Here is a 27676-nt window from a genome sequence, read left to right as displayed (position 1 = left end):
CCAGATCAGACTGGGCCTGGTGCAGCCTTCTGGCTTCCCAGACCCCAATTGAACCATCCAACCCATGCCAGCATGGAAAGCGGACGTTAAACGATGATGATGATGATGAGATATATATATATACATCATCATCATCATCATCATCATCGTTTAATGTCCGCTTTCCATGTTGGCATGGGCTGGACAGTTTGACTGAGGACTGGTTAGCCAGAAGGCTGCACCAGGCTCCAATCTTGATCTGGCAGAGTTTCTACAGCTGGGTGCCCTCCCTAACCCCAACCACTCCGAGAGTGTAGTGGGTGCCTCTACGTACCACCGGCATGAGGGCCAGTCTGGTAGTTCTGGCAACAACCACACTCAAAAAGTGTTTCTTACATGCTACCTGCATAGGAGCCAGTCTGGCGGCACTGGTAACGACCACACTCGAATGTTGTTTTTCACGTGCCACCAACACATGTGCCAGTAAGGCGATGCTGGCAACGATCACGCTTGAATGGTGCTTTTTACATGTCACCAGCATTGTGGACCTGGCAACAATCACACTCAGATGTGTTTTTATGTGCCACCAGCATTGTGGCCCTGGCAACAATCATGCTCAGATGTGTTTTTAACATTCCACTGGCACGAGTGCCAATCAGGCGGTACTGTCATCAGGCACGTCAGCAATTTTGATTTGTTTACACTTGCCTCAATAGGTCTTCGCAAGCAAAGTTCATTGTCCACAATGAGGGGTACTCATAAGTGGGCTGATTACACCTCACGTTCAGATGTGTTTTTAAAGTTCCACTGGCCCAAATGCCAATCAGGCAGTACTGTCATTGACCACATCTGCGATTTTGATTTCACTTGCCTCAATAGGTCTTCACAAGCAAGGTTTATTTTCCAATGACTGAGGGGTATTCATAAATGGGCTGATATATATGTTATAAGATCATAAATCAGGAGAAGAGCATACCCTATAAAATATAAGGCAGTTTATTTTTGTATGCGTAAAGTAACAGTTTTAGTAAAAAAACCATTGGTTTCATGTCTAGCGTGAACTAGACATTTCTTCAGTTTCTCTAAACGATAACTGTACTCTGCAAAGAATGTTTTTCAAAAACCCAAGAACGCCAGTGATAGTTCAAGAAATATTCCTCTTAAAAAATTATGGCCAGGCTAGTTGTCTTCCTTTGCTTGATAGCTACTAGCTTTTCCAATTTTGAAGTAAATATATTTATTTATACACATACAAAAAAACACACATGCATACTCATATATATATATATATATATATTATAATATATATATATTTCCAAGGTATATGTGTAATACTTTTTTTCTATTCTAGGCACAAAGCCCGAAATTTTTGGGAGGGGACCAGTTGATTAGATCGACTCCAGTATGCAACTGGTACTTAATTTATGGGCCGCGAAAGGATGAAAGGCAAAGTCAACCTTGGCAGAATTTGAACTCAGAAAGTTTATAGAGATATAGTGAGAATTTACAAAAAAACAAAAGACAAAGACGGGTGTGTAAGCAACAAACAGATGTATTAGTTTAACGCTTGGGAAGTGAGAAAGTCATTTACGTTTCGAGCCTATGCTCTTCAGCAGAGAGAAATATATATATATATGGGTTTCCATACAGTTTCCATCCACAAGATTCATTCACAAGGCATTGATTAGCTCAGGGCTATGGTAGAAAACATTTGCTCAAGGTGCCCTATGATGGGACTGAACCCAAAGCCAATTTGTTGGAAATCAGGCGTCTTAACCACATGGCTATGCTAACCCCTGTACGCTGAATTACTGATACAAAGAGACAAATAGGAGAGGAAAACAGAGAAGGTGAGAGAGAGAGGGAGAGTGAAGGAGGGAGGGAAGGAGAGAGAGAGGAGGGAAATAAATAACCTCCTTCCACTACCCTGTTCGGGCAGAAGTACAAACCATCAGCTTTTATTATTTCTTATAACTTACATTGTTCTGGCTTTATAGAAACAAATTATAACATTCATATATACACCACACAATGCTTCATGGAAACATATACATATATATTTGTATATAGAATATAGAATACATACATGTGGAGGCGCAATGGCCCAGTGGTTAGGGCAGCGGACTTGCGGTCGGAGGATCGCGGTTTCGATTCCCAGACCGGGCGTTGTGTGTGTTTATTGAGCGAAAACACCTAAAAGCTCCACGAGGCTCCGGCAGGGGATGGTGGTGATCCCTGCTGTACTCTTTCACCACCCTAAAAAGGCGGTGCTCCAGCATGGCCGCAGTCAAATGACTGAAACAAGTACAAAAAAAAAAAAAATATACTATATATATATCAAGAAACTTCCTCTGTTTCTCTAGTCTCTGAATACCAAATTCCTTCATGTGACATTGAATGGCTTTGGTGTTATTGTTCAAGATATATGCACGCATACACACACACATGCACGTGCATACACAAATGCATGCACAGACAACCTATATATATACATATCTATATATACAAATATGTGTGTGTCTCTTTGTATAGATAGATAGATAGATAGGTGGATGGATGGGTGGGTGGGTGGATAGATATACACATATATACACATGCACCTTGGATATATGTGTGTGTATGTATGTGTTTTTGTATGTATATATATAAATAAATATATATATATATATAATATGTATATATGTATGTATGTGTATATATATTTGTGTATATATGTGCGTGTATATAATATATGTATGTGTGTGTATGCATATGTGCATGTATATATGTGTGTGTGAGTGTGTATGTATGTATATATATAAATAATCATATATATATATCTATATATTATATATATGTATAATATGTGTATATATATTTGTGTGTATATATGGTTCGTGTAATATATAGTATGTATGTTGTGTGTATGCATATGTGCATGTATATTGTGTGTTAGTGTGTATGTATGTATCTATATATATATATATATATATATAATATATACATGTATATGTATGTGTGTATATATATAATGTGTGTGTGTGTTGTATATATATATATATATATATATATATATATATATATATATATATATTATATATATGTATATATATATAACATACAATTCCCTTTGCATTCAGGAACTGCAACACAATGTTAGTTATTTTTCAACTCTATGATACATAATTCAATTAGATGCCGGACAGTTTGGCATTCCTTTGCGCTGTGTAAACTTAAAATGTTTTTGCTTCACGAAAAGTAAAAGAAAATAAACGATCAAAAGGAAACTACAAAAAAAAAAAAGAAAAAGAAAAAACCAATTAAAGTAATATTTCATTTATTCTAAGTCAAATTCCTCGAATTATTTCTTCAGAATATCTTTCAATGTATTTGAAATAAAAATTAATTGCTTACGTTCTTGAATTTGTTGTTTTCGATCGAAACTAAATCTTGGCTATTAGCTGAATAACTGGATTTGTTGCCCCAACATGGCTGCTATTGTGTGTCTTCAGATGGAGTCATTATGACAAGTGGAACTTATTATGGTGGTACATCTGGAAGTAGAGAGAGGAGGAATGTGGGAACTTTATGAGACAAACGTTAGAACTTAAAAAGCGAAAACAAACAAACATACAAACAAACATATCTTTAGAAATGGTTCATCATCATCATCATCATCAGCGTCATCAGCATCATCATCTCCATTATCATTATACTCATCAACATCATCATCATCATCGTCATCATTACCATCATCATCATCATCGTTGTTACCATTCCCATCCACATCATCAACATCATCATTGTTATCTGTACCACCGCTACCACCATTATCATTACCATCCCTATCTCCATCATCATTATTCTCATCATCACCACCATCATCGTTACCATCTCCAGCCCCATCATCATTATTCTCATCTCCACCACCATCATCATCATCATTCTTATCCTCATCAACATCATCAGCATCACCACCACCGACACCATCACCATCATGATCATCACCTATCTCCATCATCATCATCATCACCACCATCATCGTTACCATCTAGAGCCCCATCATCATTATTCTCATCTCCACCACCACCACCACCACCATCAGCATCATCATCATTCTTATACTCATCAACATCATCAGCATCACCACCACCGCCACCATCATCAGCATCATCATCATTGCTACCATCCCCATCCCATCATCGTCGTTGTCATCATCAACAGCATCATCATCACTTTTCTCATCATCATTGTCATCACCATCATCATTATGATCATCGTACAAAGCAGAGAACAAGCAAAATTGTTACACCATCAGAAAAATGCCAATGTCTCATTCTTTTTCTCTTTCCGGCTGTTTGCATTCCAAGTTCAAATTCTGCCAAGGTCAACTTTGCCTTTCATCCTTATGGGCCTTAATTAAATAAAGTACAAGCCAAGCGATGGGGGCTGATGCCATCCATTAATCCCCTTCCCTTAAATGGCCAGCCTTGTTATAAAATCAGAAACCATAATCATTAATATTGCAAATATTATCGTTATTATTATTATTATTATTATTATTATTATTATTATCATCTTCTTTCAATTCTGTTTCCATTTCTTGCTGAGTGTCTTCCTGACACCTAGGGCAGAGAAACGCAATGTATACATTGGTAGGCCATCAAAATAAACACACCAGATTGTTCAATTATTATTATTATTATTATTATTATTATTGTTATTATTAATTGTTTTCAGGTGGTGAGCTGGCGTAATCATTGGCACACCATGCAAAATGCTTAACAGTAATTCGCCTGTTGCTACATTCTGAGTTCAAATTCCACTAAGGTCAACTTTGCCTTTCATCCTTTCGGGGTTACGCACTGGGGTTCAATGTAATCAACTAACCCCCTTACCCCTTACCCCGAAAGATTTTCAAGGCCTGGTGCCTGGAGTACAAATAATTATTATCATTATTATTATTGTTGTTATTGTGTTGGTGGTGGTAGTTATGTCATGCTGTGTATTGCACAGTGAGCTGTCTTGGGACAGTTCTATGGTGTTTTAGGCTTTCCTGTGAAAAGAAGTTGCTAGATCCCTTTCCTCAACCCTGCTTCACTGCTGGAGAAATCAACACTGTGAATGGTACCCAATAGCCCTCCTTACAGTGCAATAATTACATGAGACATACATACATACATATATATATATATATATATATATATATATATATATATATGCCCGTGCTAGTAGGGTGCCAAGAGCACCATCCAAGCATGATCGTTGCCAGAGCAGCCAACTGGCTTCCATGCCAGTGACACGTAAAAAGCACCCACTACACTCTCGGAGTGGTTGGCGTTAGGAAGGGCATCCAGCTGTAGAAACTCTGCCAAATCAAGATTGGAGTCTGGTGCAGCCATCTGGTTCGCCAGTCCTCAGTCAAAATCGTCCAAACGATGATGATGATGATGATATATATATATATATATATATATATATATAAGGATCATGGGTAAGGCCAAAACAATGCAAAGTAAATCACAAGAAAAGAAATATGTGAATTAATGTACACTTACCTTGTATTCAATATTTCGGGGTTATAACCAATTTTCAAGAAACTGACAGCAACAATCGTCAGTTTCTTGAAAATGGGGTCATAACTCTGAAATATTGAATACAAAGTAAGTCTACATTCATTAACATATTTGTTTTCTTGTGATTTACTTGTCATTTACTTTGCATTGTTTTGGCCTTACCCACAATTTTTACACAATTATTCCATTATATATTATATATATTATTTATTATCTTAGACCTGATGAGTGACTATATTTTTAAATAGAATTAATTTTTAGTTTGATTTAAATTTGAATCAAATTGATTTTATTATTATTATCTATTTGAAATGTGCATAGTCTTTTTACTACTGTTTACTGTTTATTTTACTTTATTGATTTAAAATAAGATTTTTTTCTTTAGTAGTATATGTTTTCTATATGGTGTGAATAACATCTTTCTTTATTGAATTGTTTAATAGTGGTTTTTTTCTAAATTATATATATATATATATATATATATAGATAGATAGATAGATATAGATATATATATATATGAGAGAGAGAGACTGGATTATTGCTGTATTTATCAAATCAGAACAAATGAAAGAGAAAATTGACATTGGGATTTGAAGGTGGGATTAGTGGTAAGTGATATTAATACCAACTGGCAATCTTTAAATCCATCTTCAAGTGGATGTCTTGTCAGAGCACTGAATTCTGTCATTTACCTTGAGAAGCCCTCTTATGTGGATCCATGGAGCATAAAAGCACACATGCTTTTATTGCTAGCACTGAGTTCATATGAGATGTCTTCTCAAAGTATATAACACAATATTCGGTGCTTTAACGTTACATACATTTTGAGTTGGCAATAAAGATTGCTTTTTGGTAGCTTGCTTACCAACCACATGGTTCTGGGTTCAGTCCCATGGAATGACACCTTGGCCAAGTATCTTCTCAATAGCCTCGGGCCGACCAAAGCCTTGTGAGTGAACTTGATAGGCAGAAACTGAAAGAAGCCCATTGTATATAGACACACACACACACACACACATATATATATATATATATATACTTTATTTAAAAGCAGCAGAAATATAACAAAAGCTGTTACTCAGAGTTTCGCGTTCCCGTTCGTCGGACAGTTTTGTTAAAATGGAACAGAATATAATGATAGTGGTGTGTGTGTCTGGGTTTGTCCCCACCACCATTGCTTGACAACCAATGTTGGTGTGTTTACATCCCCTTAACTTAGCAGTTCGGCAAAAAAGACAGACAAAATAAGTAACTAGGTTTACAAAGAATAAGTCCTGGGATCAGTTTGTTCGACTAAAGGCGGTGCTCCAGCATGGCCACAGTCAAATGACTGAAACAAATAAAAAAAAAAATTAATAGGGCTTCTGTTGCTGTTAGTTACTTGAAAATCAGGGCAATTTTCTTTACCGAAATATAGAACAAAATTTATTTTCTTTTATTATTCATTTATGCAAAGTGATCGTTAAGAGTCTTTAATTAACTTTTTATCTTTTTATTTTTTTACTTGTTTCAGTTATTAAACTGCGACCATGCTGGAACACTGTCTTGAAGAATTTTTAGTTGAACGAATCAACCCCCAATTCTTTTGTTCTTTTATTTGTTTCAGTCAAGTGACTGTGGCCATGCTGGAGCACCCCCTTTAGTCGAGCAAATTGACCCCAGGACCTATTCTTTGTAAGCCAAGTACTTATTCTATCGGTCTCGCCGAACCACTCCGTGACGGGGATGTAAACACACCAGCATCGGTTGTCAAGCGAAGTTGGGGGGACAAACACAGACACAGACACACAAACATATATATATATACATATATCCGACAGGCTTCTTTCAGTTTCTGTCTACCAAATCCACTCACAAAGCTTTGGTAGCCCAAGACTATAGTAGACGACACTGACCCAAGGTGCCAGACAGTGAAACTGAACCCAGAACCATGTGGTTGGTAAGCAAGCAACTTACCACACAGCCACTCCTGCGCCTATATTTATTTTTGTTCTTTGTTTTTCTTTAAGGCTGGCAGTTAATTCTATTGGTCTCTTTTGCTGAACTGGTAAGTTACAGTGATGTAAACACACCAACACTGGTTGTCAAGCGATGGGGATAGGGGGTGGACAGACAAACACAGACTCAAAGACACACACACATACACAAAGGCATACACACATACATATATGCTGGGCTTCTTTCAGTTTCCATCTATCAAATCCACTCACATGGTTTTGGTCAGCCTGAGGCTAAAGTAGAAGACACTTATGCAGGGTGCCATGCAGTGGGACTGAACCCAGAACCATGTGGTTGGGAAGCAAACATCTTACCATACAGCCATGCCTGCATCTAACTATCTTTTCAGATTTTAAAATTTTGCAATTCTAAAATTTTAAAGAATTATTTCTCATAAAGGCAAAAGGCTGAAAATTTCGAGGGGGAACAGGATAATCAATTCTCATCAAACCCAAGTATTTTACTGGTACGCCATTTATCTCCTTCCCATGCCCCCCCGGTAAGAGTGAAAGAGAAAGTTGATGCCTATCGGATTTGAATTTAACAACTTGATGTGGAAAAAATATTGCAAGGTAGTTTTTTTATATATATATTTTATTTTATTTTATCTGTTTTTTCTTCCAATTTTACAAATCCACTGGTATTCTTCGTTTCCATGTAATAATGAGTAATAAAGGAACAAATATACACACATGTATATATATGTATATATAATTCTAATTATCCCTTTATTTCGGAATGAAATAAAAACAGATCACGAATTACCAATGATAACAAAAACATGATGACAATGATAAAGAATAACAATAACGAATGATAATGATGACGATGGTGGTGGTGGTGAGGGTGGTGGTGGTGGTTGTAGCGATGATTGTGATGACTATGATAATGATGACGATGGTGGTGAGTGGGGTGATGATGGCAGTGATGATGCTGGTGGCTGGGATTGTAATGATGATGATGATGACAATGAAGAATAATGATTACAATGATGATGGTGATGGTGATGGTGATGGTGATGACAACGACGACGACGATGATGATGATGATGATGGTGATTAGAAATGATGAAGATGATGATAAAGGGTGATGGTGGCTTTGATAAAAACGCAGAGCCTAATTGTTACCATGACGACACCGATAATGAGGACGACAATGATAACAACAAGAAGAACAATGATTCAGATTAGCAGAAGGAAAAAAAGGAGGAAGAGAGAAAGAGAGAGAGAGAGAGAGGATGTTAATGATAGAGTTTGCAAACGAAGATAAAGGCCAACAACAGAGATGGAGGAGGGATTGACAATGATGGAAATTGTGGTGGTGGTGGTAGTAGTAGTAGTAGTAGTAGTAGTAGTAGTAGTAGTAGTAGCAGTAGTGGTAGGGACAGTGGTGGTGATGGCAATTATTGGCAGGGGTCATTTTTATGATAGAGTTAGTGGTAACAGTTGGGGTGGTAGTAAATGTGGTTAAAGTAATAGTAGTGGTGGTTGTGGTGGCTATGGTAGTAGTGGTGATGGTGGTAGTGGTAGTGCTGCTGCTGCCAGTTGTAGTAGTAATAGTAGTAGTAGTAGTAGTAGCAGCAGCAACAACAGCAGTGGTAATAGCAGTAGGAACGGTGGTGGTGGTGGTGTAGGCGGTGCTGCTGCTGTTAGTAGTAGTAGTAGCAGCAGCAGCAGCAGTAGTAGTAGTAGTGGTGGTGGTGGTGGGCTGTTGCTGCTGTTAGCAGTAGTAGTAGCAGCAGCAGCAGCAGCAGCAGTAGTAGTAGTAATGTTGGTGGTGCTGTTGCTGCTATTAGTAGTAGTAGTAGTAGCAGCAGCAGCAGTAGTAGTAGCAGCAGCAGCAGCAGTGACGACAGTCGCGCCGCCACCAGTAGTCGCAGTGGTAGATGTACCAAACAGCAGCAGTAGGTAACGGTTAAATGAAATATGGGACTGTAACGCTCAAACAATCAGATTAGGTGCTTTAAATGCCAAGAGATAATAACAATGGTTTATCAATATGAAATTTATCACGTTCAATCTCCATTCAATACACTATGTGGGAGAATCGTATTTAAATTATATCTTACATTTTACATTGATGGAATGATTCTTAAGAAACCGTGCCTCTAGAACAATGAGTACAATGTTAATACCTAATTGCAAATGGTGTTCTATAGCATTAAAATCTTCCAACGGTGCCATTATTACAAGAAGAAGGATATAAATATTTGTATCATTTTAGCCGTGCATAAATTGAAGCCTTAAAACAACAGGCGGTAACATTTGTAAAATTGTAAGATGGAGAGGAAAAAAAATATATTAATAAAGTTAATTATATATTTAGGCATCTAAGCGAAAATACTATGCTTGCAGAGAAATTTAGATATATTTGTTGAGATTCTTTCCATTATAAGACCAGCTTCCATTATGGTGGCAAGCTGGTAGAATTGTGAATGTGTCGGATGAAATGTTTAGTGCCGTTTCGTCTGGTTTTTACATTTTGAGTTCAAATACCTATTTCTTTACTACCCACAAGGGGCTACACACAGAGGGGACAAACAAGGACAGACAAACGGATTAAGTCGATTACATCAAACCCAGTGCGTATCGACCCCGAAAGTGTGAAAGGCAAAGTCAACCACGGCGGTATTTGAACTCAGGACGTAACAGCAGACGAAATACCTATTTCTTTACTACCCACAAGGGGCTAAACACAGAGAGGACAAACAAGGACAGACAAAGGGGTTAAGTCGATTACATCGACCCCAGTGCGTAACTAGTACTTAGTTTCATCCTTTCGGAGTCGATTAAATAAGTACCAGTTACACACTGGAGTCGATATAATCGACTTAATCTGTTTGTCTGTCCTTGTTTGTCCTCTCTGTTTGTCCCTTGTGGGTAGTAAAGAAATAGGTATTTCATCAGTCATTACGTTCTGAGTTCAAATTCCGCCGAGGTCGACTTTGCCTTTCATCCTTTCGGGGTCAATTAAATAAGTACCAGTTACGCACTGGAGTCGATATAATCGACTTAATCCGTTTGTCTGTCCTTCTTTGTCCCCTCTGTGTTTAGCCTCTTGTGGGTAGTAAAGAAATAGGTATTTCGTCTGCCGCTACGTTCTGTGTTCAAATTCCGCCGAGGCCGACTTTGCCTTGCGTAACTAGTACTTAGTTAATCGACCCCGAAAGGATAAAAGGCAAAGTCGACCTCGGCGGAATTTGAACCCAGAACGTAACAGCAGACGAAATACCGCTAGGCATTTTGCCCGGCGTGCTAACGTTTCTGCCAGCTTGCCACCTTATATTGAGTTTAAATACCACCAAGGATTGACTTTGCCACATCGTTTCGGGGTTGAGGAAATAAAAGGTAAAAACACCACTTCAGTCATAAATGACCATGGGATTGCACCTAGAAAGTTCCCCTCCAAGGCACAAGTCCAGGCAAGGTTGTTTTATGAAAGACCCAGCTGTCACCCATACCAGACTCTTCTCGCCATGCCACCGATGTTATCCAAGGGAAAGGCAAAGGGGCCGATACAGCTTGGCACCAGTAATGATGCTGCAACTGATTTATCCAGATCAGCGAACTGGAGCAACATAAAATAGAGTGTCTTGCTCAAGAACACAACACACAGATAGATCCAGGAATTGAACTCACTACCTCATGATTGTGAACCTGATGCTCTAACCACTGAGCCATGTGCCTTCACCAATGAAATAAGTACCAGTTAAGTACTGGGATCAGTTAAGTACCCCCACCACTACCACCTGCACCAATAGAAGGACTGATTATAAGGCCATCATCATTGCTTTCACACCCATTTTCCACCCTTCTTGGGTTGGACAAAGTTTATTAACCTTTTAGCATTTAAACCAGCCACATCCAGCCACAACATTTTACCTGTTTTGTGTTTCACCTGGCCAGATTTGGCTTCGTTTGCCAGATTTGGTCTCTTTTACTGAACTGCAAAGTTACAGGGATGTAAAAACACCAGCATTGGTTGTCAGGAAACTGAAAGAAGCCTGACAACTGATGCTTGGTGGAGGACAAACAGAGATACAAAGACACACACCTATATAAACATACGACAGGCTTCTTTCAGTTTCCATCAACCAAATCCACTCACAAGGCTTTGGTTAGCCTAATGTTTAACTAAAGGTGGTGCTCCAGCATGGCTGCAGTCAAATGACAGTAACAAGAAAAAGAATGTATATACGATGGACTCCTTTCAGTTTCCGTCTACCAAATCCACTCACAAGGCTTTGGTTGGCCCAATGTTTAACTAAAGGTGGTGCTCCAGCATGGCCGCAGTCAAAAGACAGTAACAAGTAAAAGAAACAATATGTATATACAATGGACTCCTTTCAGTTTCCGTCTACCAAATCCACTCACAAGGCTTTGGTTGACCCAATGTTTAACTAGAGGTGGTGCTCCAGCATGGCCTCAGTCAAATGACAGTAACAAGTAAAAGAAACGATATGTATACACGATAGACTCCTTTCAGTTTCCGTCTACCAAATCCACTCACAAGGCTTTGGTTGACCCAATGTTTAACTAGAGGTGGTGCTCCAGCATGGCCTCAGTCAAATGACAGTAACAAGTAAAAGAAACGATATGTATACACGATAGACTCCTTTCAGTTTCCGTCTACCAAATCCACTCATAAGGCTTTGGTCTGTCCAAGGTTATAGTAAATGACAGCTGCTGAAGTTTCCAAGGAGTGGAACTGAACCCAGAACCATGTGGTTGGGAAGCAAACTTCTAACCACACAGCCATGGCTGTACCAACAACTTATAGGCGTAGTTGCAAGTTTTCAATCCGCAATGAAATTACTTATTTGAAACTTTGCTTGCGAAGACCTGTTGAGGCAAGCGAAATTGAAATCGATCAAAAAATCAATGGAAATTGTAGTTGTGATACCAGTGCCGGTGGCATGTAAAAAGCACCATCCAATCAGGGCCATTGCCAGCCTCACCTGGCACCTGTGCCAGTGGCACGTAAAAAGCACCCACTACACTCACGGAGTGGTTGGCATTAGGAAGAGCATCCAGCTGTAGAAACTGCCAGATCAGACTGGGGCCTAGTGCAGCCTCCTGGCTTCCCAGACCCCGGTTGAACAGTCCAACCCATGCTAGCATGGAAAACGGACGTTAAACGATGATGATGATGATGGTGAAGCTTAAAAACAATACATTTCGGAATAACAAATTTTGTCTGTTGTTTATTATTTTTGGCTTTTACTCGTTGACATTTTTCCATACGATAATTGTTGGTGTACAAGTAATTCCTAATTGTTGTTAAACTAACACCAGTATGCAAATTACATCACGCTATGCAAATTAAAATCCATTTTCTTAATGGTCATTTCTTCACATTATCATGATGGCAAATTTAGCAAATTCTGACGAAAAGAAAAAATAGAAAAAATAAGAAATGTCTTCGAAACTGTGCAATCATTTAAATTCTTATACTGTGGCACAAAGAACTTAGAGTGAATCCTTCAATTTTGATTCCACAACATCACTATCTCTTTTAGTCTGTAATTCTTTAATTCTTTTATTCTTTGAACTGTGACCTCACTAATACATCACCTTCTGTGATATTGTGTGTAACAGCAATCCTGAAATTTATTTTATCAACCTCGGTTGAGCAAATCACAAAAGTGAACCAGGGCGGCATTTAAACTCAGAATATAAACAGATAGGCGTAGGAGTGGCTGTGTGGTAAGTAGCTTGCTTACCAACCACATGGTTCCGGGTTCAGTCCCACCGCGTGGCACCTTAGGCAAGTGTCTTCTACTATAGCCTCGGGCCAACCAAAGCCTTGTGAGTGGATTTGGTAGATGGAAACTGAAAGAAGCCCGTCATATATATGTATATATATATAAATATATATATTTATATGAATGTGTGTGTGTGTATTTGTTTGTGTGTCTGTGACAACCGTTGCTATTGTGTTTACATCTCCGTAACTTAGCAGTTCAGCAAAAGAGACCAATAGAATAAGTACTAGGCTTACAAAGAATAAGTCCTGGGGTCAATTTGCTCAACTAAAGGTGGTGCTCCAGCATGGCCACAGTCAAATGACCGAAACAAGTAAAAGAGTAAAAGAGATATCATTATCATCATCTCCACCTCCTCTCCATAGACAGACAGACAGACAGGTAGGTAGATAGATCATTACTGTACATATAAGAGGACCGGTCTAGACTGTGTTAGTAAGAGAGAGGAGCCATCTAACCTTTATCAATAAGGAGCCATTTCTCTTTTTCTGCCTCTCTCTCTCTCCCTCTCCCTCTCTCTAACAATTAAACTAAGTTAACCTTAAAAGCAAGGTGAATGTGAATGGTCATGCTTGGAATGCCAATTGAAAAATTCCTCAATCAGCAACCTCTGAGCCTATGTCATTATTATATTTGCATTGAGCAGAGAACTGAGTCCAAACTAAAAGCAAAGGCAAAAAAAAATAACTTGAAGCAGAGATTCTAAGCTGACCCTCAAGGTAACCAGTCAGACATCACGACCAAGCCACATTAGTTTCACATGATCAGTTTATTAAGCACCCAAACAGTGTCAAACCATCACATGATTTAATCTTCTAGTATCTTGTTTTGCACCCTATAAAAAACTGCTTTTCGTGGTAATTAATTGCAGATTGTTGAGGCAGCTGAGTGCTATATGTCTTCATTAAATACAACACCAAACAACACACATTTTTCACCAACCAGATGACCCAAACTGCAGGTCCTTGTATCAATAGATTACCACAAATTCCAAGCAGTATCTCTCTCCTAGTATGTAATCATTGCTGTCGTTATCTGTAAAAGGCCAACGCAGTTTGTCTATCTGTGTGATATTAAAATCCTCAGTTAAACATTCACAGATGTTGTTCAGTTACTTCTACGCTCAGCTCAAAAAACAGATTTTCATTCATCAATTCAACCAGTCACCACCTTGGACTAGCCTCGACAGCACACCCACACGACAAACTATTAAAACATTTTGAAAAATTCATGTATGTTTGTATGAAATTTGAAACTTGGTATTAAATGACGTCATCACCCTCGGATTAAAGATTCTGTTTAGTGCATACCAATGAAACTCTGTCCCAGACTGAATATATTATTTTACTAGAATAACAGAAATATATGATGAATTCTTGTAATGTATCAAAGCGCTGGGTTAATCGATGATACGACATTACGATAATACCGACCTCTCTTAAATAAAGTGTTTTATGTGGAAGAAATAATTAAATATTTTATCACTTCAAAACTGTTAATGGATATAAAATTTCTCATATTTATTTATATGCTTGTGTTTATATATTGTATGCATAAATATGTAAACATATATATTTATAAGTATGTATCTATATACATAGATAAATAAACATATACACAGACATTTATATATATATACATATATATATTTATATATATACACATATATATATTTATATATATATGTATGTATAAATATATGTATATATTTATAATATATATATATATGTGTATATATATATATTATATATATATATTTAATATATATTTATCTCTCTATATATATATATGTATATTTTTTTTTATCTATTATATATATATATATCTCTATTTATCTATATATATATATATATATATATATTATTTATCTATATATATAATTATATATATAATATATATATATTTATCTATATATATATATATATATATATATATTTATCTATCTAATAATATATATATATTATATATTCTCTATATATATATATATATATATAATATATATATAATATATTTATCTTATTATATATATATATATATAATATATATATATATTTATCTATATATATATATATATATTTTCTATAATATATATATATATTTATCTATATATAATATAATATATATATTTATATATATTTATATATATATTTATACATTTTATCTATATATATATATATAGTCTTTTTGTACTTTTATTTTCAACATAAATGTTTTTTTTTTCTCTCTCTCTCTTTTCGGTACACTAGTGAGATATATTAGTCTCTCAGTAAGTGCATCATCTCATGCAAAATGTAGTTATTGACAAATCCTAGAGAGAGAGAAATCGGTTTTATTCTGGTTCCACTATAACTACACATTTAAAAAAACCTGTAATTTGTATTTTATTTAATGGAAATCTTTGACAGTGATCTAGTACCAATAGCCAGCACACATACATAACTTAGGTCAAAATGGGTAGATTTAGTGTCTGAACGGCGACTTCTACTCTGTGATATATCATTAATCAATTAGAAATTTTTACTGTGGAAATAAAAAGCACCCAAGTGCCCATAGTTAACTTGAAGTGACGCTAAAGCAGTGTTTTAACACTTAGTACATACATATATATACATATATGTATATATATGTGTATATATATACATGTGTGTATATATATATATATATTACATATATATATATATATACAATGTGTGTGTGTGGATATATGATATGTATATATATATGTGTGTATATATATATGTGGTGATATATGTGGTGTATATATATATGTGTGGTATATATATATATATATACTTATGTATATGTGTATATATTATATACTTATGTATATGTGTATTATATATATATCTACATACACTTATGTATATGTGTATATATATGTATATATATAATAACATGTGTATATATGTATATATATAGTATATATATATATTATATATACATGTGTATACATGTGTATATATATATATATATATATACACACATATATATATATATAGGAGTTAATGTATTTTATTTTGTGTGTGTGTGTGTGGTTTCTTCTTTTACTTGCTTACCGATTTCAGTGATTTGATTTTGGCCAAGCACGAAGAGTTTCGGTCAGCCAGGTAGATATATCTAAATCACCCCCCACCCCCACCCCGCCATACTATACTTTGCTGGTGAATATATTTCATTGATCTTAAGATTCCTCGAAGAAACACAAAAGGCAAATCAAGCTTGGCATGAAGAGAGAGCAACTGAAACGTAACTAAATACCAGCGAGATATACATCCCAGTTTGGTGTAACAATTTTCACTGGCCATCCCACACTGATATACGTCCAAAGACACACACACACATACACAGATGCACACACATACATGTATGTATATATGTGTGTATGTGTGCATATATGCATACATATATGTGCGTGTGTGCATGTGTGTCTATGTGCATATGTCTATATATACATATATATATATACACACACACACATATATATACATATATAAACACACACACACACACACACACATATATATATATATATATATATACACACACACACACATATATATATATACATATATATATACATATATATATGCAGATATATATATACATACATATGTATATACACACACACATATATATATATACACACACACATATATGTATATACATACATGTATATAAATCATCATCATCATCGTTTAACGTCCGTTTTCCATGCTAGCATACATATATATATATACATGCATGAATGAATGCATACATACATATATAAATATATACATAGGGATGTATCTATTTATATATGAACATATACATTTCCATGCAAATATAAATATGTATTTGTATGTGCTCTGGTTTGTACCCAGTCTCCATATATCAAGTTTCTGTCATCTTAATCGCACATCCCTGTCATTATCTGTTTGTTTTATTGTATTTTTTGTTTTATTACTTATTTATTTATTTTTGGTATGTATCACAGCTATGAATAACAATATCATAGGCTACTAGTTCTCAATGGAGGAATCACAAGTTCGTTAAATAGGATAACGATTTATCTGAGTCAGCATTTCCCAGCCGGACACCTCTGCCATTGCTAAACATTCTGTATTGTCCAGAATATATAGATACACACACATTCTTATGCATACACACATTGGAATGGAAGCACTTCGTCGGTTACGACGATAAGGGTTCCGGTTGATCCGATCAACGGAACAGCCTGCTCGTGAAATTATCGTGTAAGTGGCTGAGCACTCCACAGACACGTGTACCCTTAACGTCGTTCTCGGGGATATTCAGCGTGACACAGAGAGTGACAAGGCCGGCCTTTTGAAATACAGGTACAACAGAAACAGGAAGTAAGAGTGAGAGAAAGAGTGGTGAAAGAGTACAGCAGGGATCACCACCATCCCTGCCGGAGCCTCATGGGGCTTTTTAGGTGTTTTCGCTCAATAAACACTCACAACGCCCGGTCTGGGAATCGAAACCGCGATCCTATGACCGCGAGTCCGCTGCCCTAACCACTGGGCCATTGCGCCTCCACATACATTAACACACCTATAAATACATACACAAACACATGGAAACCTTCCTGTAGGTTGTGTTCCAAATTGCCTTGCAAAGTGTTGTTTTAACTGGGGGTCTAGAAGAAAAGGGGACTTGCTCAAGTGACTGTGAAATGTGACAGTACCGGAAACATCAGGATGCCAGTTAGTCTTTTATGCCTACCAAGCTGCTGGATAGTTTTTGGTTCATTTGTAGAACGGAAACTTTTCATAGATTGCAGAAATCTTTTGTCACATATCTTTTGTCACAAATCTTTTGTCACATCCGTCTTCATAAATACAACAATATCTGTTTCAACACATGACTTCACATCAGGCATCTTGCAGACACAAATTCATATATATATATAATATATATATATATAATATATAATATATTATATATATATTCAAACTCCATGCCCCATCTAACACCCGTGGACATATTTACAAAGTAAGAAAACAGCACACCTCCCCATGACTTCAGGAAACATTTTTTCACGCTGAGAGTGTGCTGAAGCGTGGAACAAACTGCCGGCATCGGTTGTTAGTTGTCGGAGCACTGCATCCTTCAAGACTTCCATGCTTCCTGAGATTCGCCAACACTACACTTGATTTTCCTCCCCTCCCTACACACACAAGCATGTTCACTTTCCAGACATTTCTACATTACTGCATGTACTTTATATGCACTTTCTGACAAGTTGTGGTGCACCTGAGCACTGTATACAATAATTTCATTATTATTATTATTATATATACACACACACGCAATTTACATCCATATACACGTGTGTGTGTGGTGCGTGCATTGTTTTTAGTCGATAAGTTCAACAAATTAAAGCATCCAATATATTCAATGGCTATGAATATTTAATATAGAATAATTACATAAACTTTGAGTCAACAGCATAAGTTCTATGTTTGAAAGAAAATATTTGACTAAGATTAGTTCAAGATCTCACCAAACAGAAAAAAAAATATATCCACACACACACACACACAAACATACATTCACGAAATCTCATAATAATGGCAGCTGTCCTGAGGTATGGACAAAAATTTTCCGGATAACACTTTCCAATGAAGAAGTTCCAATGAATCATGATCATCATCATCGTTTAACATCTGCCTTCCATGCTGGCATGGGTGGGACGGTTTCACAAGAGCCAGCCAGGCAGAAGTTTGCACCACACTTCTGAGACTGTTTTGACAGGATTTTTTACAGCTGGATACCGTTTCTAACACCAACCATTCAGCAGAGTTGACTTTGTGCTTTTTACATGGCACAAGCACAGGTGAGGTCAGTTTTGGCAAGGTTTTCACAGATGGAAGCCCTACCAAGCACCAACCATTTTACAGAGAGGACCGGGTGCTTTCAAGTGGCACCTGCACTGACAGGGTCACCAAGTGCTTGCAAGACAAAAAAACTTACATGCATATGTATACATGTGTGTACATATATGTAGATATACATAAGTGGTCAAACATATATATATATATTACATACACATATATATATGTATATATTCAAACATATATATGCAGGTATTTGCATGTAGCTACATACACATACACACATACACCACCACCACCACCACCAATGCGGTGTTGGGCACTCATTTCACCGTTGGACATTTACATACATACATACATACACACCACACACACACACACATATATATATATATATATATATGTATATATATATACACACATACTACTCTGTCAGTTATGATGATGAGGGTTCCAGTTGATCCAATCAACGGAACAGCCTGCTCGTGAAATTAGCCTGCAAGTGGCTGAGCACTGCACAGACATGTGTACCCTTAACGTAGTTCTCAGGGAGATTCAGCATAACATAGAGTGTGACAAGGCTGGCCCTTTGAAATACAGGTACAACAGAAACATGAAGAAAGACTGAGAGAGAACAGTGGTGAGGGAGTACAGCAGGGTTCACCACGACCCCTGCCAGAGTTCAAACTCTTCCAAGGTTAGTTTTGCTTTTCTTTCTTCCAGGGTTCACAAAATAATTACCAGTCGACCACAGGCATCACTGTGATGAAGTAAGCCCATCTCTGCATTATTTCTGGATCTGTACGTTCTGAGTTCAAATAGCACCGAGGTTGATTTTGTCCTCTAGCCTCCCATGGTCAATAAATTAAGTACCAGTTAACCCTTTCATTACTGTATTTATTTTGAGATGCTCTGTGTGTCTTTCAATTAATTTAAATATAACAAAGAATTTAGTAAAATAACTTAGTTATCATTCAGCTAGTGTTAGGAACATAAATTGTGACTAAGGTTTGGTGGAAGATTTTAATTCAAAACTTATGAAAACAAGAAATTTGTACTCAAATCCAGAGCCGGTTTCAGCCGGGTTGGTATCGAAAGGGTTAAACACAGGGGTTGATGTAATCAACTTACCTCCCCCACTTTCATCTTTTTTTTTTTTGCGTGTGTCATCCTCATGATGATGATGATGATGATGATGACACAAAAAAAAATGGGGTTAATATCCTTAATATTTGCCATCAAGAGATGCAATATTAAATATGATACGTCTTTTAAGCAAAAATAATACATGTAATCAATACATACAAATCATTTAAGCATGTAAGACTTACAACTATATATGTTGGTGATATGTTTTATGTCTTGCCTGTTCCCAAATATTTACACATGCAAACACACATCTATATTTATACATGTATGTATATTAGCAAACATACTCAAGTGCATATATATATATATATATACATGGATATGTTGTTGATGTATTTACCTATATCTTTAATGTGGCTGCATAGGTTTTTGTTGTTTTTTTTTAATTTTAGTTTTAAATATTTACTTAGTTCTGAAAGTTCTCAATTTAATCTTTCACCAAAATTTCAACCAAATTTCTATATAAGCTCTTAACTATTGCACTTATGATGATAGAATTGAAATATTATTCTTTTGAATCTTTGACGCATACCTATACGTACACACATATATACATATGAGTGTGAGTGTGTGTTTGTGTGTGTGTGTGTATATATGTATGTAAGTGTGTGTGTGAGTATATATATGCATGTGTGTGTATGTATATACATGGAGTATCTGTACATATATACACATATATATGTGTGTGTGTGTGTATGTATATAAATATATATACACACTTGTACATCTGTGTGTGAATGTATATACACGCACACACATATATATACATATATGTATCTGTGTCTCTGTATAAGTATATACACATAAATATATTTATATGTATCAATGATTATATATATATTATAATATATATATATATATATAAATATATGTATGTATGCATGTATATATATGGATATATGAATATATTATATGATATATGTTTGTGTGTGTATATATATATATATATATATATATATTATATATATATATATATACAGATAGAAAAAGAGAGAGAGGTATAAGATAGACAGATACATACATACATATATTTACACATATAGATATGCATATGTATATATATATATATATATATATATATATATACACATACATTTTTAAGAATGCCATATTAGTATGGCGATAATTATTAACATACATACATACATATTTATATATATATATATGCATGCACACACACAAATATAAATATTTAGTATACCAACACTGCAATAAAATCATATTTTCTGTTGCAGAATTGTATTCTGGGTTTTGGTTGCATTATTTAATTACTCAACTAAAAGTTATTGCTTGTTAATATTATTTCTTCATATTTCAACATTTGCAAAAACAAACCGTAAAAAAAAATCAAAAATTACCATCATTCTAATCTAATTTTTATGTTATTATTTTGCATCAAATTCCACATTAAACAGCAAGAAAATATAAAATCAACAATAATCGTGTTATAATGTTATAATTATAAAATATTAAAAAAAAAAGATGTTTGTTGACTGGTAGATAGGAAAATACTCACACAGACACGTATGTGGGTTGGTGTATTCGTGTATGTGTGTGTGTGTGTGTGTGTGTGTGTGTCTATGTGTAAGTATGCATGTATGTATGTATAGTACATGAATATATTTCTGTTATGCAATGACTGGCTATCAACAGTATGCATACATTAAGTATGATATATATGTATATATATGTGTGTGTGTGTGTATATATATTCATATATATATACATATATATATATATTTATTTATATATATAGTTGAAATTTACAGAAAAACCAAAGACAAAGACAGGTGTATATATGTGTGTGTGGTGTGTGTGTAGTTATATTTATATATATATATATATGTATATCTACATGCTGTATATGTATATATTATATATATATATATTATATCTACATGATGTATATATAAGATAATATAATATATATATAATATATATATACATGCATTTAATATATATATATATATATAGAGATAGAGAGAGAGAGAGAGAGAAAAAGAGAACTAGCCAGATCAAATTGGAGTCTGCTCGCAGCCATCTGGTTTAGGAAACCTTAGTCAAATCGTCTAACCCATGCTAGCATGGAAAGCGGACGTTAAACAATGATATAGATGATGTAATATCTACATACATACATACACACACACACAAATATGCACACACATAGACTGATAGATAGATAGATAGATATATAGACAGATAGATAGACAGGCAGGTAGATGCATATATACGCAAGATACGTACGTACACACACACACACGCATGCACATATATACACATACATACACACACACACATACATCTAAATTTGTTACATCAATAAATAAGTAAATAAGAGATTATTTCCTCAAATAAGATTTATATTTTGCTGTCCAGAAGTTTAAATCAACGTTGGTCACTTCACAATTTGATTAAAATTTTAGCCACATTATCAGAAGAAACACTCTGATTAATCATGCAACTGACCAGTCTATTTTGCTAAAATCTATGAATTCTAAATCTTTACATTGCATGATTACTTTTCTAAATGTTTTTCCTTTTAGAGGTTTTATTTCTGAGTCAAGAACATTATTTTTCCCCTCTTAAATAATCAAAAATTATGTCATTAAAAATTGTTTGGTGCAGTTTGGTTATAGGTGCAGGTATGGCTGTGTGGCTTCCCAACCACATGGTTCCAGGTTCAGTCCCACTGCATGGCACCTCGGGCAAGTGTCTTCTACTATAGGGTCTGGGCAACCAAAGCCTTGTGAGTGGATTTGGTAGACGGAAACTGAAAGAAGGCGGCGAGCCGGCAGAAACGTTAGCACGCCGTGCGAAATGCTTAGCAGTATTTCATCTGAGTTCTGAGTTCAAATTCTGCCGGGGTCAACTTTGCCTTTCATCCTTTCGGGGTCGATTAAATAAGTATCAGTTATGCACTGGGGTCGATATCATCGACTTCATCGTTGAAGTGAAATCATTGTCATGGCCAATGCCGATACTGCTTGACTGGTCCCTGTGCTGGTGGCATGTAAAAAGCACCATTCAAGCATGGTCGATGCCAGCACTGCCTGACTGGCCCCTATACCAGTAGCACATAAAAATCTCCCACTAAGCTCTTGGAGTGGTGAATGTTAGGAAGGGCATCCAACTGTAGGAACCTTGCCAGATTAGATCAGAGCCTGGTGCAGCCTCCTGGCTTGTCAGTCCTCAGTCAAACTGTCTAACCCATGCCAGCATGGAAAGTGGATTTTAAAAGATGATGATGATGATGATGAACCAAACACCACTATCTATTGGCTATTATTTCTAGCAGTTTGAGCATCTACATAAAGGCTCCTTTGTCACAGTATTTAACGATATCACTTTAATTGTATTAACATTAACACTATTGTTTAAATCCTCTGAGCTTCGTAGTTTTGCTTCTGTAAGCGACCATAATAATGGGCAATTAAACAAACGATTAAAACTTAGACTTGTTCATCAATATCTCTATTGATTTATTAAGATTATGACCCGTCCATTAACAATGTAACTTGGCTATTAACATGTGACTGGTTTATTAACATTGTGACCTGTCTATTTACATAGTGATCGAGTCATTAACATCGTAACCTAGTCATAAACTTTTATTAGTATTTAAAAAATGTCATATGTGAAGGTACATGACTTAGTGGTTAGGGTATGTAGCTCATGATAGTAAGGTCATGGGTTCAATTTCTGGCAGTACATGACACTTTATTTCACATTGTTCCTGTCCACCCATCTGGCAAACATGAATAGTACCTGAATTGTGAAGGGCCAGCCTTGTCACATTCTGGGTACTACTTTAAAAAGAGTGGTCCCGGTGCGCGCACTCGTGCATCCGCGCTAGCTAGTCGTGACTAGTCAATCCTTACTTTGTGTTTTTGTGTTTTATTTATTTTGCTTTAAAAAAATTAGATGCATATATACGCAAGATACGTACACACACACACATATATATATATACACATACACACACACACACACACATACATCTAAATTTGTTACATCAATAAATAAGTAAATAAGAGATTATTTCCTCAAATCAGATTTATATTTTGCTGTCCAGAAGTTTAAATCAACATTGGTCACTTCACAATTTGATTAAAATTTACAATATTTTTTTTGTGTAAAAAAAAATTTATTTTCTGTTTTATTTACTTTGCTAGGTAGTTGTAGGATCGACTAGCCATGACTAGCTAGCGCAGATGCGCGAGTACGCGCACCGGGACCACTCTTCTTAAGTAGTACCACATTCTGTGTCACACTGAATCTCTCTGAGAACTTCTTTAAGTGTACATATGTCTGAGGAGTACTCAGCCACTTGCATGCTAATTTCACAAGCAGGCTGTTCTGTTTAACAGATCAGCTGGAACCCTTGTCGTCATAACCGATAGAGTGTCAGTTTTCAAATTTGTCCTAATAATGTGTCCTAACAATTTGTCCTAATAATGTGATTTAACCCTTTCGTTACTGTAATCATTTTGAGATTCTCTGTGTTTCTTTCAATTAATTTTAAATATAACAAAGAATTTCATAAAATAACTTAGTTATCATTAAACTGGTGTTAGGAATATAAATTGTGACTGAGGTTTGGTAGAAGATTTTAATTCAGAACTTTAGAAAACAAGATATTTGTACTACAGAGCCAGAGCCGGTTTCAGCCTGGCTGGTACCAAATGGGTTAAATTAATCATTTGTTAGCCCTTTTCTTACCATATTTCTGTTGAGATGTTTTGTGTTTCTTTCAATTAATTTTAGTAAAATAACTTAGTTATCATTCAGCTAGTGTTAAGGACATAAATTGTGACTAAGGTTTGGTGGAAGATTTTAATTCAAAACTTATGAAAACAAGACCTACAGAGCCAGAGCTGGTTTCAGGTAGGTTGGTAACGAAAGGGTTAGAAGCATCTGGGGATAGCTCTCTTTGTTCCAAGTTCAAATCCTGCATACATCAATTCTGTCTTTCAACTTTCCGGTGTGAATAAATAAAATACAGTTGGAAATCGACCCCGAAATTTTGTGGGAGCCAGTTGATTAGATCGACTCCTGTACACAACTAGTACTTATTTAATCGACCCCGAAATTTTGGAGGAGGGAGCCAGTTGATTAGATCAACCCCAGTACACAACTAGTACTTATTTAATCGAACCCAAAATTTTGGGGGAGGGAGCCAGTTGATTAGATCAACCCTAATACACAACTAGTACTTATTTAAGCGACCCTGAAATTTTGGGGGAGGGAGCCAGTTGATTAGATCAACCCCAGTACACAACTAGTACTTATTTAATCGACCCTGACATTTTTGGGGAGGGAGCCAGTTGATTAGATCGATCCCAGTACACAACTAGGACTTAATTTATCGACCCCGAAAGGATAAAAGGCAAAGTTGACCTCAGCAGAATTTGAACTCAGAACATAAAGTCAGACGAACTACTGCTAAGCATTTCACCCAGTGTGCTAACATTTCTGCCAGCTCACTGCCTTAAGAGTAAAGCTTCTTAATGCATCTATAAGCTCATTTAATCAAAGTTTTTCCAACTTACTATATTATGTGTGACCCTAGCATAAGAGTAAGGTATGTGTGACCCTAGTATAAGAGTCAGTTATGACAACAAGGGTTCCAGTTGAGGTGATTAACAGAACAGCCATCTCAGGAAATTAACATGCAAATGGCTGAGGGCTCCGCAGATACACGTGCCCTTAATGTAATCCTCGGAGAGATTCAACGTGACATGGAATGTGACAAGGCAGGTCCTTTGAAAGACAGGTAATATTAAGGATCTTTTCGGTTTGAACGGCAGTTTTTAAGATAATTTCCACGTAACTAAACACTTTTAAACTTCGTATCCTGGTAGAATGTGTTTTATAAAACATCTTTTTCTCTTGGCTTTATTGAGAAAATTATATAGTTTGTAAGATATTGTGTTTTTTTTTTCTTCAATTCTGCAATTTCAACCAATCAATGACGTCTATTGAGGTGAAAACATTGTGCCGTATGAATATGTCCTCGTTTAAGAAACAGATTGGGTTTATTACATTTATGGAGAAAAAAGATACCCTTCCCCCCACCCCTAACCCTAAAACAGATTGAAAAGCAATAGATCGATACTAGGGTCATAATTATGGGTGACAATTTCATATGACACCGCTAGAAAAAACTGCCGTTCAAACCGAAAAGATCCAATATTAATTTTATTCCTGTTGAATGGACTGGAGTAATGTGTAATGAAGTGTCTTGCTCAAGGAGACAATGCATCACCGGGAATCGAACTCACAACTTTACAATCACGAGCCAAATGCCCTAACCACTAAGCCACGTGCCTTCACTGAAAGCTTAATAACACTCCTCTGGATATTCCTTGCAAACAAGTGGTTGTTTGCCAGCCATATTCTGCCTGCGTGCTTGCACGTGTGTGTGTGTGTGTGTGTGTGTGTGTGTGTGCGTGTGTGTGTGTGTGTCTGGAATAGCTCCCTCATGAATCAGTTCTCAGTCAGTCAATGAATGACCAGGCAGGCATGCAAAGGTCAAAGTTGATCGGAATTACAACTACAAACTATAACCATGTAATTCTGCCAGTTTTTATTAATGACTCCAACCTCACAAACCACACACACACACACACACACAGACACACACACGCACACATGACACAAACATATGTATATATATATATATATATACACCACACACACACACACACACGCATGAGCACATGATGTGTTTGTAGTATAAGGATTGCTACAGAGATGAGGGCGGGGAGGGGAGAAAAGAGAAAAGAGTTAGAGAGAGAGAGAGAGATTGTTGTAAAAGGTAAACGCGGTGGTGGTGGTGGTGGTGGTGGTGAAAGAGCCGCAAGTTGCTGCAGGCAATAGGAAAGTCTGGGGGTGTGGGGGGAGTAGCTCTAGCTGCCGGGCGGTGGTGGTGGTGGTGGTGGTGGTGGAGGTTGGCGGGGGAGGTTGTGGTAGTGGAAATTGTTGAAGCACAGTTATGTGAGGTGAAGTGAGGAGGATGGCAACAATAGCTGTGCTGGCGGCGGCGGCGACAGTGGTGGTGGTGGTGGTGGTGGCGACAGTGGTGGTGGTGGTGGCGACAGTGGTGGTGGTGGTGGCGACAGTGGTGGTGGTGGTGGCGACAGTGGTGGTGGTGGTGGCGATGTAGAGGCAGTTTAGTTGAGAATGTAACGACTTAATCATCATGGAAATAGTGATTGATATGAAGTAAAGAGGTAGAGAGCAGCTGAGGGGGTGCGGGGGGAGGGCGGTGGGGAGGAGGAATATATGTAGGGCAGGAATGCAGTAAATGGGAGGGAGGGAGAGAGAGAAAGAAAGAAAGAAAGAAAGACAGATGATGGATCAGTTTCCCTCCCCCCAGCCCCTACCTCTGC

At 36.5% G+C, this 27676-nt stretch overlaps 1 protein-coding gene across 3 annotated transcripts in view; it reads right to left on the bottom strand.

Annotated features, from left to right (window-relative positions):
- LOC115223138 overlaps window positions 1–27676 on the bottom strand; it is a 260373-nt gene that overhangs the window by 107834 nt on the left and 124863 nt on the right. For all 3 annotated transcript variants that reach the window (XM_029793555.2, XM_036511919.1, XM_029793565.2), the window contains exon 3: window positions 3373–3512. The gene's annotated coding sequence lies outside the window, so the exon portion shown is untranslated. The remainder of the gene's footprint in view (window positions 1–3372; window positions 3513–27676) is intronic.

This window comes from Octopus sinensis, linkage group LG2 (genome assembly GCF_006345805.1).
Source record: "Octopus sinensis linkage group LG2, ASM634580v1, whole genome shotgun sequence".
Classification (NCBI taxonomy): Eukaryota; Metazoa; Mollusca; class Cephalopoda; order Octopoda; family Octopodidae; genus Octopus; species Octopus sinensis.
The sequence above is the reverse complement of the archived record's forward strand: the minus strand, read 5'-3'. Positions and strand labels throughout refer to the sequence as shown.